Genomic DNA, 12,868 nt, shown 5'->3' on the forward strand with positions numbered 1-12,868 from the left:
AAAGGAAGTAACCATGAAATTCTGCTTGGATACTTACTGGAGAAATTAGTTTTCGACCCTTACCGCAATTCACAGCTACGTTCCGCTTCTCGAAGTGCGACTATCACAGTAAACGTTCAAAATTGGCAACAACGCATTATGGCATTCTGCACAAGTTTCTTCTCAAAATCTATTTCCTTACATGTAAATTAATATTTAAATAAAACATGAAACATAACACGAAAAACGGTTAAACAATATATCTGTTTCCTAATAAGATCATTACTCTAAAATACTTTACACATACCAATAAACATTTCATAAAATTGAGCACTTCTAGTAAGATCTAACAGCAAGTGCCATCTTGTGTGCTCATTGTAAAACGAATCAAATATTTTCTTTTATTTGCTATCTTTTTTGATATCGGAAGACACAATGAAATAAATCAGTGTCTTGTATTGTAGCTGAAACATAACTCTATTTTACAGTACAATATTTACAATATGTAAAATTTCATTGCGCAGTAATTAAGGAAATGAGCTAAAATATATATTAACTTCCGGGTGGTGATCCACCTTAATCACATCGGATATGAATATTTGAAGAAGTATACTTTTGACATGGCTGAAGAAGTCAATATATACATACATGTTATCAAGAATGTGTGGAACAAGATATTTGGTCATGGTATAAGTGTTTTGCTTGGCAATTGATTAAGTGTCAATAATTATTATATCGCAAGAGTTACTTTATACAATTATAAAAATAGATCTGACAATAGTAGTGTTCATAACATGAAAATCCATTCCTCTTGATTAGAAATGAACGCTTGTAAATTAAACAGTAGTGATCACTTCAAACAATAAATTAAATATGGTGTTACATTGATGTTTATTATCTTCACATTCATATGAATTGCGTCAATCTTTCAAGTTGTACCTTTGATCAGTGATTCCTAATCAAGAGTAAACATATACTTGGACGTCCCTGCATTCAATATGAATTCGGACCCGAGCTACAACACAAACAGTTAGTTACATTGAGCCAATTGCACATATTGGTAATATGCACATCAATGTAGCTAGTAATACAGGACTAGTATCGGTGTATTTTGCCAATATGATGGATCTGTGGGAAACTCATATCACAAGCGAAGAAACTAAATTCGCCAATCATATTATGACGTGACCAGGACATAATAGTTGCAGTTATGAAAGGGCATTTACCAACATATGAAGAAATTACCACAGTTCATTTTGATGGGATTGATGGTGTCCAAAGTCACACACTATTGAAGATTCTGAAGAATGTTACGAACAAGAATATGAACTTGAGAACGGAATGGAAGATATCAGGACCTGTGGTGAAGGGAAGAAACCAGTGAATTTGGTATATAAACGGAGGACTGTATACTACTGGAGGAGTGGAAAACGTAAAGTAATGTCGTCGAGCAACGTCATGACAAAGTACAAGAGGGTTAAGTCGAGAAGTCAATTGTAGGGTAGTTTCGGTGGAGTAGGGCCACCGGATGAATAAGGCCACTCGTTACGTTATTCACCTTACTTGTTTATAGAACAGAAGCAGCGAAGCGAATGCCACGCCGTGTTTTCACTGTGAGTCTCTACAAGTTCATTGTGCAGTTAGATTGAGTGAATGCTGGACGCTGATTGTATTACAGAGCAACTTTCATCATCAATTGAATGCAAGTATTAAGAAAAAATAGCGTATTTTTAATACTTCTGTCAGGTATTCTTTCTTGTTACGCTATGTAGTTTTGTTGGAAGTGCAGAAGTTTGATTTTCTTATCTTCAACAGGGTTCACTCAAGTTATTATGACTAGGATGATAATCGTGGAAGAACCTAAACAGGGTTGCCAACCCATTTTTCTATATATTATCAATTAGGGTGAATAGGACCATATCTAGTTAGGGTGAACAGGGCCATACTTTTTGATTAGGAAGGTGCGATGGCTCAATGGCAGAACGTTCACCTCCGGTGTGTGGGGTCCTTGGTTGGATACCAACTAGCGCCAAGTGGTGGACAAACACCGTGTAGATGGATTTTATCGGGGTTCTCCCGTTTCCTCTCACTTTTTTCATTCTATCATTTCATTCATTCTCATCATCACTGTCTCCTTTAGCCTACCCTGCATAACCTTGGGAAGTAAAACTCAAAGATTTTTTTCCACTTTAATTTTGTACGAATGCATGCATCAACCACACCCCACCCATTCATCCTATCAATCGTCTTATACATAGTGGTGATATAAGAATTCGATATTTTTTGTCTCTCTTTCTCATTTCAGATAGGAAAATATGGGCGTTAAACACAGATGACGTACAAGAAGAAGTACAAGTTTTTATCCTGTTGCACAATTGAAATATCTAATAAGGAAGCATAAATTAACGCTAACAACTCAAGGTCTGCAGAGTAAGAAACGTCAGCAACTACATCTGTGAAAAAAAGAGTTGAGTGTATGCCTATGTCCAAGAAGGCAAGCATTTCTTTCCTGATTTAATACCAACTTCCCCAAAAGATGGTTAAAAATATATCCAGTAAATCTAGACCTAAGCAGCATGCTGAGCTACTAACATATCCAGAATCTGTTCGAAAAGGGTTATTTAAAAGGGATCGGCAACGTAGAACGTCAGTAGTAAGTTCAGAAGACCTGACGGAAGAAAAAAAATATGATGAAGATAAAGTAACAAAAAATACAAATAAAAATGAAATGATTGTGTGTTGGTTTTGCAGCATTTCCTACTACTACCCTTTGTTTTCATCCTTTGGGTACTGGATATGTTGCTACAAATGCAAAGCGTGGTATCATACGCGATGTATTGAAGGAGAACAAAAGAAAATGTTTACTTGTGGACGTTGTCTCAGCAATCCAGCAACAGAACGAAATAAAAGTTAAAAATGAAAAGTTTACTGTTTTTTGCAATGTAAACTGAAGTTTTGTTTTTGTGTACTCTTTTCGTATATGATAGGCTAGGCCTATAGACACGGGTTAATTAACGATTGTTTGCTGATTAGAAAAAAGGGATCATTCGTCTTATTATTAACAGACTGTTCAAGAATTTTTAGTTGTAATGTGATTATTGTGATACAAAAAGAAGGTATTAGAGACTACTTATTTGTGTTGTGTTCTCTTAAAATACATTGAAAAGAAACTTGTTTCCACCCAAATATAAATATATGAATTTATGAGCACGTAAATCTCCACTTACACCTTCTATTATTCTAAAATATTATGTATACGAATTCTACTCTATTTTTTAGTACACCATTTTCATTCATTACTCATCATCACCGTCTCCTTTAGCCTAACTGGCATAACCGTGGGACGTAAAACTCAAAGATTTCATTTCATTTCATTTCTATGTTTTAGTACGACTTTACAATTGTATGTGGTTTCAATCCACTTAATACATGTGGCCCTATTCACCTTACGAACGGCCCTATTCACCCAGATATGTTATTATGAATAGGGCCATTCGAAGCGAGTACATATATACATTTTTATAGTATTATAAAATTTTTGAAGAAAATTATTTTTTGTGAACTTTATAGTAGAGATACGGTATATTATAATTCTGCAAAAAGTTCTTTAATAAAGCACTAATTATAGCAGTATAAGGTAATTTTCTTGAAAGTGGCCCTATTCACCCCAATCTACTATACAGCTGGAAGAAACAAATTGTTACTGGCAGGTACAGAGACAAACTGTGTGAGGTGGTTCGTGTTGAGCTTTAATCTTTCAAAACTTTCTTTGCTGCACATATCCAGGTTCATGACGTTGACCTCCAACGTTGGGTTGTATAAGCAAATCGGTAACATGACCTCCCAACGTTCGCTGCATCTAGAAAGTGGTTATTGACATTTAAACGTACCCACAATATTGTTTCACAAAGAGTGATAAAGGTAATCACGATGGCGCCTCTGGAACAAAGCACAGAAGGCAAAGCAACAATCACAAACTTAATTCAACTGGTGCATGAAAACATCGCTAATATTGGAGCAAAACATCTCTACTCGGATCAGGGTGGATTTCAGCTGGAAATGCATAACAGTCAAGCTTTATCTCTCCGTGTATCAAAACATGTGGAGACTGTGGTGCAATCAGTAAGTTCTACAATACACACTTACACAATTTAACCAATAGCTTCTGCAAGTAGTAAGTCACTTCTGTTCTTCAGGAATTTAGTGGGAACTTTGGAAAGAAAGAATTATTGTTCCGTCTTGCAAACGTATATTTTGCCGAATCACGTTCAAGAAGGTTTACCAAGGAACATTTTTGCACGTGGCTACAGAATGTATATTTCTTTAATACGAACAATAATGTGCTAGATTCTTGAATAGGTCATTGTGAGAGAAACGTTTGAGAAGAAAAATACTTCTTTTTCAGATTAACTTTTAAAAAACGTTTGAAAAATGTTCAGGATTATCATTTCTGTTATAGGTGAAGAAATCGTCATGTAGCTCAGAGTTCAATAGTGAAGCGGAACGCAAAATTCAAATCCAATTCAAAAAGTCCAGGTACTATCGTCTTTGGAAGAACAAACCTACTTTGTTCGAAAACAACTTCTCGAACGCGACAAAAATCATTTTACATTTAATGTGTGTAAATCTGATGAAGACATCGTAACCCTCGATTCAATGATCACTTCAGACAAATTTTTCTCTGAATCGGAAAAGTATATTAAGTCAAAGCAGAAATGAGTTGACGAAGACTGCTTTAGACAAGGCAAGGGAGCAGGAAGAATTTAAAACCAAACGTGTCCAATCATTGAAAACGTAAGTTGGGTTGCGTACGCAACTGCGAAACAATTTGTTTTGGCAAAAGTATTGTACCAATTTCCATGTTGTGTTTTATACCGTGACTTTTAATTACCATATTAACCTCTAAAGCTGGTGTAGCGTACGTGCGTTTGGTGCACGAGATCATGGGTTCGATTCCCGGTGAGAGAATTGCGATTTGAACGAATTATCTACAATGATTCGGACTCCATCTAGAACTGTATGCATCTAATACACTCTCGGTGCTGAAAAGAGGTGCTAAACTTTAATAAGCAAACAAGGTAAATATTAAGCTCATGTTGCAATTGAGCAATTGTAGACTAAGTCATATGTTTAACGAAAAACTGGTTTCATCATTATAATTGAGAATGTCTCAATGAAAGGAAGAAAAATAGAAACGCAAAAGAGTTGATATTTGTGTACAAAACAAGCAAAGAGTATGACAATTACTCATTATTTTTCTTCTCTTTCTTCAAGAAGATTTCTGCTGCAGTCAGAAAAGTGGGTGGCTTTTAGAGTTTTAAAGCGAAAGAAAATGAACCTAAAAGGGTAATCTGGTAACCTTATAACTATTTCACTGTCATAAGTGATCCAAGACAACTAATTAGTGTTATATGCAATTTTGTTAAAATCTTACAAGTTCAAGGAGACGCTTTATAATATCAAAATAATTCGTTCATTAGCACTGTAAGGTATATACTATAGTGCTTTTTTTCTTTTAAAGATACAATAGTGACATCATGTGGCATTTTTCTATCTTTTAGGGTGTCTTCAAAACTATTACAATTCCAAATTTCCGTTGGTAGACGAGAAGTTAAGTTACACAAGAGCGTTATTGGATTAATGGAACGACGGGATGATAAAGACATTCCACGGGGTAGTTGTGGTGGATGTAAATTGAGACAGAAATTCCAATGGGGCAATGTTGCTCATCTCGGAAGGGATTCTTCAAGAAAAGCCTATAACAAAATCGATTCTACTTTCACTCTTATCCAACACCAGATGACAGCACTTTGAATAGACTACAACTTCTATTTTACTGGAAACAATGAGAATTCCAAGCTGCAAGAAATTCAAGTAAGTAATGGTTTTTATCAAATTTTAAGAAAAATGTTTAACAAATATTTACTTTCTATTGTATAAAAGTAAGATACTTTTTTGTGTATATAATTACCATAGACTACAACCTATTTATTATTGCACCGTATTTTCCTGCTTCCGCATGACGCTATAACAAATGAAGGAATCGAATTCATCACACCTGATAACTATATGGTTAATATATCCGCCTTCAATGCTGGAAATCTGGGCGTTAATTCTCGGTGGAAATTCATGTGTTTTAGATCCCATCTTAAGCTATAGGGTTAACTTATATAGAGTTTATCTCAAATCCAACCAGCCAATCATCACACAATATGCTAATTAACAAATGCGTGGTCAGCACATCGGTCACATTATTACTTCTAGCTTTGTCAATAGAAATACGCTACCCCATAACTCAAGTAAAGTAAAACTTCAATTTTCTGGGTTGATGATGCAATCCGGATATATGCAGAAACACAAATAACTGAAATAATCATCGAAAAAATAGCATATGGTGTGAAATAAAAATTTCTCTAAAATCGCTTTTGTTTAATTAAAAGGTAGGCTTTATATATATACAGTATATTGAAAATAACGTAACATTTCCTACAAATTATTTCTAAGAAACAGTACAGTAGTACATACTTGCATATAATTACAGGTGTAAATTGAATTTGTCGAACAAAGTTGTTTTCCCCTTTTAAGAAAAATCAATTGAAAGTAAATTTTAACGTCAATTTAAACAGAGACTTCAATGAAGTTGCATTTTTTACGAACAAACAGATTAAGTTCGCATTTCAATTAGTTTTTAATGTACATTTTATTGCCTTATATTGATCTGGATATTTGGCAATCCGAATGACTGAAATTCGAATATTTGGAGTTATATTGTAATTTAACGATTATACTATGGCGTAGGATCAAACCTGATTTTTTTTTTTTTTTACTTCATCCGTGGATAGAACCCAGAACTGTGCATATACCATGTGCTGAAATTAAGATTTTTGTCAAACTAAGATTACGTTGTACGCTTATTCCATGAAAAGGAAGCGTAAATCCGAGTAATATTAAATGTATACATTTATTTTATTTTTTAAAATACATATAAGCGTTAAAAGGTTGTTTTATAATAAGTATTGCTTCTAATATGTTACATTAATAAAAATAATTTTAGTTCAAACTGCTTAAATTTATTCTGATTTAAATTCAAAAATAAGTAAATAAACCATGCAGAAAATAAGTATAGCAAAATTTTCTGCATGTTCTAGTTTTCACGATCCAATTATTTCCAAAATCTCTACAATCAACACATTGTGACCAAATTGGAATCGAATGACTGGGGCCTTTTATCTACATCACACATAGACAGTAAATTCCATTGTATTTTTTTAGCTATCTTTTTGTTTTCTGTGATCTGAAATTTCCTGAAAGCAATACTTGGGGCCTCAGGAACATATTGTGATCAAATTTGAATCGAGAAACTGTGCACTGAGAAAATTGTTCGCTTGTTAAGTGAGGATTACATGAAAATTCGGTTGCTACTAATAGCCTTTTTAATGAAATCCTCTGGGTTACTAGTAACAAATAGTACTTGGTCTTAGTCATACTTTGCTCTATTAACCTACATCTGGACTACAAGTTGTCGAGAAAATTGACAAAAAATATTTTCAACCAATTCACTCAAATATTTAAACACCTTTAAAACGATGGGTTTTTGGTTGAATGTGTAAAAAGCCCTGGAGAAACAGGAAACGAACCTATGTACCAAGATTCAACCGAATCGGTCCGTTTGGGAGAACTCGAGCTGAATTGAAATGATTGAAGTGTTTCCATTATTACGTTCTTAGTAGAGAAGCAAAAAGAAAGATATGATTTTCCGTAGAGCATTCGCCAAGTGCTTTGACAGCCTAGCTTGTTAAGATGTTAATCTACTGATTGGTAAGACTGTGGTTCAAATCACCTCTACTATGTTCGAAGTATTTTTTTTTTAATTTTTCTTAATGGCCTATACGCACTCAATTGATTAGTTAATTAGCCAGTTAATCGGTCAAGTGAGCAAAGAAACTGAGTAGTATTCGGTTGCAGTAAGCTAGAGTTTGGTGTGCTATAACAGTTATATTGACAAAGCAACGCGGTTACTAGAAACTTTGGCTACTTTAACCCTGCAAATATTTTCAGTATGGGGCATTTTACCTACTTCGCCCATATCTGATAAATTCCTTTGTAGTGTTAGTCAATGTTTGATGTTTCCACGGTCTGATTTTTTTCTGAAAACACACTTGGGACAATTGAAGCACATTGTAACCAAATTTTAAACAAAAAAATGTACGCTTGTGATCAAATATGAACGAAAAATGTGAGCTCTTTTTATCTATCCGGCCCATAGATGGTAAATTTCATCGTAATTTTGGACAATTTTTTGAAGTTTCTGCGGTCTCAAATTTTCTGAAAACACTATTTGGGTCATCAGGAACACGTTGTGAGCAAATTTGAACCAAAAAAACTGTGGCCACTTTTATTTATTCTACCTATAAATACTAACTTTCGTTGTAATTCTGGACTACGTTTTGAGGCTTCCGCGGTCTGAAATTTTCTGGAAACACTATTTGGGACCCCAGGGACATGCTGCGACCTAATTTGAACCTAAAGGCCGAGGCCCTAGTATCTACAGATCGTAATGAAAATTAGTACTTTGGAAGCTCAACAAAAGCTTATCGATTACTGTGGGGGAGGGGGGGGGGGATCGTAACATTTTATGCGTGTCGGAGGTTTAGAAAAAGCAATAAAATAAAATAAATTCAATCATGAACTGAAACATCGCAGCAGGGAAAAATTAGCTTGTTAAAGCATGTTGCACTGAGCTTCAGCCATCACTCAAAGCAAGCCCTAGACGTAGATCAACAAAGATAGTATGCATAAGGTCAAAAAGTAAACGCGTAAACAATTTCAGTAAGGTGAGAGTACACAAATAAACAGACAGCCAACACATAACTAACGGCTATAGAATAAAGACTAAATCCAGATCCAAAAGCTAATTTGTATTTGGTTTGTATTTGCAGCTCCACCAACCGAGATAAAACGCTTTTTGAAACTGGTGTAACACCTAACAGTACGTAGACATGAGAAAGCTGAATTGTTAAGTAGCGCTACCTGTAATGAAAACTGAAAATACTCATACAAAACCAATCACTTATTGTTACAGACATCCTTCTTTTTATAGATTTTCAAACTGTGCTATGCGTAAGTGTCAGAAGTCTTATAAAACGACTTCGTCCGTCCGTCAGTCAGTTCGTTTGTCAAAAGGTATCAGAGCAAAAACGGTAAGATATCGAGAAGCATTTTTTTTTTTTTTTTTTTTTTTTTTGTAATCGGTTCAGCTCCCAAAGAATACGTGCCATCTCCTCGGTTAACAATCTACCCAAATCAAAAGTGGTTAAAATCAGCCATTTCCGGTTTCATCGTTTGTCGCCATAGAACGAAAACAGTAGAAGATAGCAAGAACTGTTTTTTTGCAAATGATTCAGCGTCTGAAGACAACATACCATGACTATTCACAACACAACACCAAAACCGGAATTGATTCAAATTTACTATCACTTCCTGTTTCAATACTGATTTCCCTAGAGCAAAAACGGTAAAATATATCAAGAAGCAATTTATTGTAATGGATTCAGCGTTAGAAGAATAGGTTCTGTCTGATCCATTAACTCTCTATTAAAACCGAAAGTGTTTCAAATTACTCATTTCCGGTTCTAATATGTATTGTCGTAGAACCAAATGGTAACAGATAGCGAGAAGCCGTTCTTTGCAAACGATTCATTAACTCAAGACAACATATATAATAACTATCCACATCAAGCTACCGAAACCGGAAGTGGTTCAAATTTACAATTACTTCTGGTTTCAATATTGATTTGTATAGAGCAAAAACTGTAAGAGATATGGAGATGTGATTTATTTACAATTGATTCAGATTGCTAAGAATAGGTTCCATCTTTTCCATTAAACTTCTGTTCAAACCAGAAGAGGTTCAAATTCACCAGTTCCGGTTTCAAAAATTATCACTGTGTTACAGAAATAGTAGTGGTTACCGACAAATGACTTTTGCAAACAATAGAGTGTCTTAAGTGAATATATATATATATATATATTATCACCTCCCACAACACTATGTCGATACCGGAGGTGGTTGAATTTATTAGTATAAAATACTTTTGTCTTCACATTTTGTCAAAACACCAAAAATTGAAACACATATAGAAATCTCTTTTCTTTTGTAATAGATTCAGTGTCCCAAAAAATAGGTTCTATCTCCTCCGTTTATCCTCTATTTACACCAGAAGTGGTTGAAATAAACGATTTTTGGTTTCAACCTTTATCACCATAGAATAAAAACCGTAAAGGATAGCGCGTAATGTTTTTTGATATGAATTTAGCATCCGAGGAACAGTTTCTATCTTTGATTTTATTACTCTATTGCAACCAGTACTAACAGTGCACTCAGATCAGTCAGTTGGAAGAGCAGGAGATTCGAAGATAAAAAACAGAAGAAATCAGTAGACACATACAGTGGTGCCGATTGAATGGAAATCCGGGGGGCAATAAGATTTGCCATTATTAGGGGGGCAGTAGTCAAAACAAGCAGTCCAGAATTCATTTCCGATGAATTACGTTGAACAAATGAAAGAGGAAAGTCCCGATTTATATTATTATTTGATATACACGTGTGTGAAGTAAAACGTAGTGAAAGAGCAAAGTGGAGTGGGAAAATGTTTTTCATGCACGTAGCGATAACGTAGCTATATGGTACAGTCACATGTGATCGTGGCGTAAGACGATTTCTTGCTGACGATCCTGGAGAAATGATCTAACCCACTCTTCCAACCCAAGTCCCAATCTAAACAAACTTACTTGTAAAACGCAAACCATAACGCATATAGAAGATGACGTACAGTTGTATTCTTTGGATTCATAGTGTATACAGTAAAGCTCTATAGCTATATGCTCTACAGAGCTTTGTGTACTATAACAGAGAAATTTCATCTTTTTATGTAAGAAAACATTGAAAATTCAATATTAATAATAATATATTTCTTGAACTTCTCGAAGTAAGGAAAAAGCAGGAGATTGTTCCCTTTTAATTTTCTTTTGCAGTAGATCAGTAGAACGTAGAAAAAGCAGGAGATCTCCTGCAAAATCAGTAGATCTGGCAACACTGACTTCAAGTTTGAGGATTGAATTAGTATAGTTTGGAAGTCTTAATTTCACACTGTGAAATGATGCTCACTTGTTTTATCCTGAATGGAATGCACAAAGGAATCCAAAAGGAAAAAAAAAAAGAATGCACGCCAGAATTAAAGATCCGATACTGCGGAAAGAATACTGAAGAAAGAAAAACACATTTCCTTCTTAATTCAACTCTAGAAGAAATGCACATCATAAAGCCATAGTGTTCATTACAATAGTTTTTAAAAAATAAATCCTGATTTCTCACTAAATGCTGCTTTCCACCATAGGATACATCACCCTTACCAGGGTAGAATAGCTTCAACAAATATGGATGTCCTAGTTATCTCAACAAATGATAGCAGACTCATTATTCAGCAGATCAAGTTTAATCTAGAAATCGATTACAGTATTGGACTTTTTCCCCTCTAGATGAAAGTAACAATCGTTAGAATCCCTTTTTCATTCCTTGGAGGGAATAAATTGACTATACTTGACTCGAATCACTATTGAAACCAATGGCATTTTGTGTATACATCATGAAGCAGTCTTAATTCGACTCGAATTTGTTAGACTTTAGTAACATGAGTACAATTTTCTTTTCAACATTCGCCGGAACGTTAAAACTTGCGAGTTTTGAGTGACGCAGAAGGTGATATGGTATCTCATTTTTGATATTTCTTAGGACCATGGGGTAACATCTAACCTTGCGTGAGCGGAGTCAGCTGGCATCCCGGTACAAAATACTGAAATGGTGCCGAAGTGTGAAAGTACCTCGTACCTCGGTAGATGCTAAGACAATAAGTCATTACCATTTGAAGCTAATGGACACATGATCTGTAGCAGATATTAGGAAACGCGGTTTTCATTAACAGCCAGGACGGAGGAAAATGTGCAAGTGGTTCAGGAAATGTTCATCCGAAGTCCTCAGAAATCATAAGGACTGGCATCTCGCGAAAGTGGTTTAACTTGACACATAATCCGAACTCTTCTGAAGGAAGAGTTGACTTGAGTTGATTTTGAGTTTAACGTCCCGTTCAGCACCGAGGCTATATGAGACGTGGATCTACTGATTAACGTGGAATCCGAACCACATGAGCTCCCGCCGGGAATCGAACCCGGGTCTCCCAACTTCTGAAGGAAGAGTTTAATTTTCGTTCATAGGACCGCATATTACTGGCAACAATGTCGGAAAACAGTGATCACCTTGTGGAATATGAGGAGATGATGCTTGTTTGGTATGAAGACTGGTCCGATTTTTTCTAATATCTTGTGGTCAGATGAAGCCGTGCTTCATGTTGGGGTTTCGATAATAGACACAACTGTTACTATTAAGCAGGAAAGTTGAGTTGATTGTAGTTTAGCGTCCCGTTCAGCAGCGAGGCTATATGAGATGTGGACCTACTGATTAACGTGGAATCCGAACTACATGAGCTCCCGCCGGGAATCGAACGACCCGAGGGAGGTTGTTGAAAAAGTTCAAAGGTCACACATGACATTCACGAAAGTTGTGGGTCGATTCGTTACTCAGGACTAGAGATGCAAAAAAAGCCGGCTTTTTTGAATCGATGGTTTTTTTTTTCACATAAAAAGCCGGCTTTTTTGGGAAAAAACGAGAATTTTGGAAATTTTGGCTTTTTTCATTTTCATGATTTTTCTATCTAAATAGCTTTCTTATAGTATATTCTATAGTTAGATACGAATTACAGGACCTAAATGCCATATTTCGCTCTGAAATTCACCATCAAGATGGGTGGAGCACATGTTTTACGAATTAAAACTA

General features: G+C 35.3%; 1 long non-coding RNA gene across 1 annotated transcript in view; it reads left to right on the forward strand.

The window, feature by feature from the left end:
- LOC145676518 (uncharacterized) overlaps positions 1 to 12,868 on the forward strand; it is a 142,590-nt gene that overhangs the window by 49,659 nt on the left and 80,063 nt on the right. The window contains exon 2 of the long non-coding RNA XR_014129397.1: positions 5,541 to 5,853. This is a non-coding gene — a long non-coding RNA (uncharacterized LOC145676518). The remainder of the gene's footprint in view (positions 1 to 5,540; positions 5,854 to 12,868) is intronic.

The sequence above is a fragment of the Thermobia domestica genome, unplaced genomic scaffold (genome assembly GCF_964235325.1).
Source record: "Thermobia domestica unplaced genomic scaffold, izTheDome1.hap1.1 HAP1_SCAFFOLD_191, whole genome shotgun sequence".
Lineage (NCBI taxonomy): Eukaryota > Metazoa > Arthropoda > Insecta > Zygentoma > Lepismatidae > Thermobia > Thermobia domestica.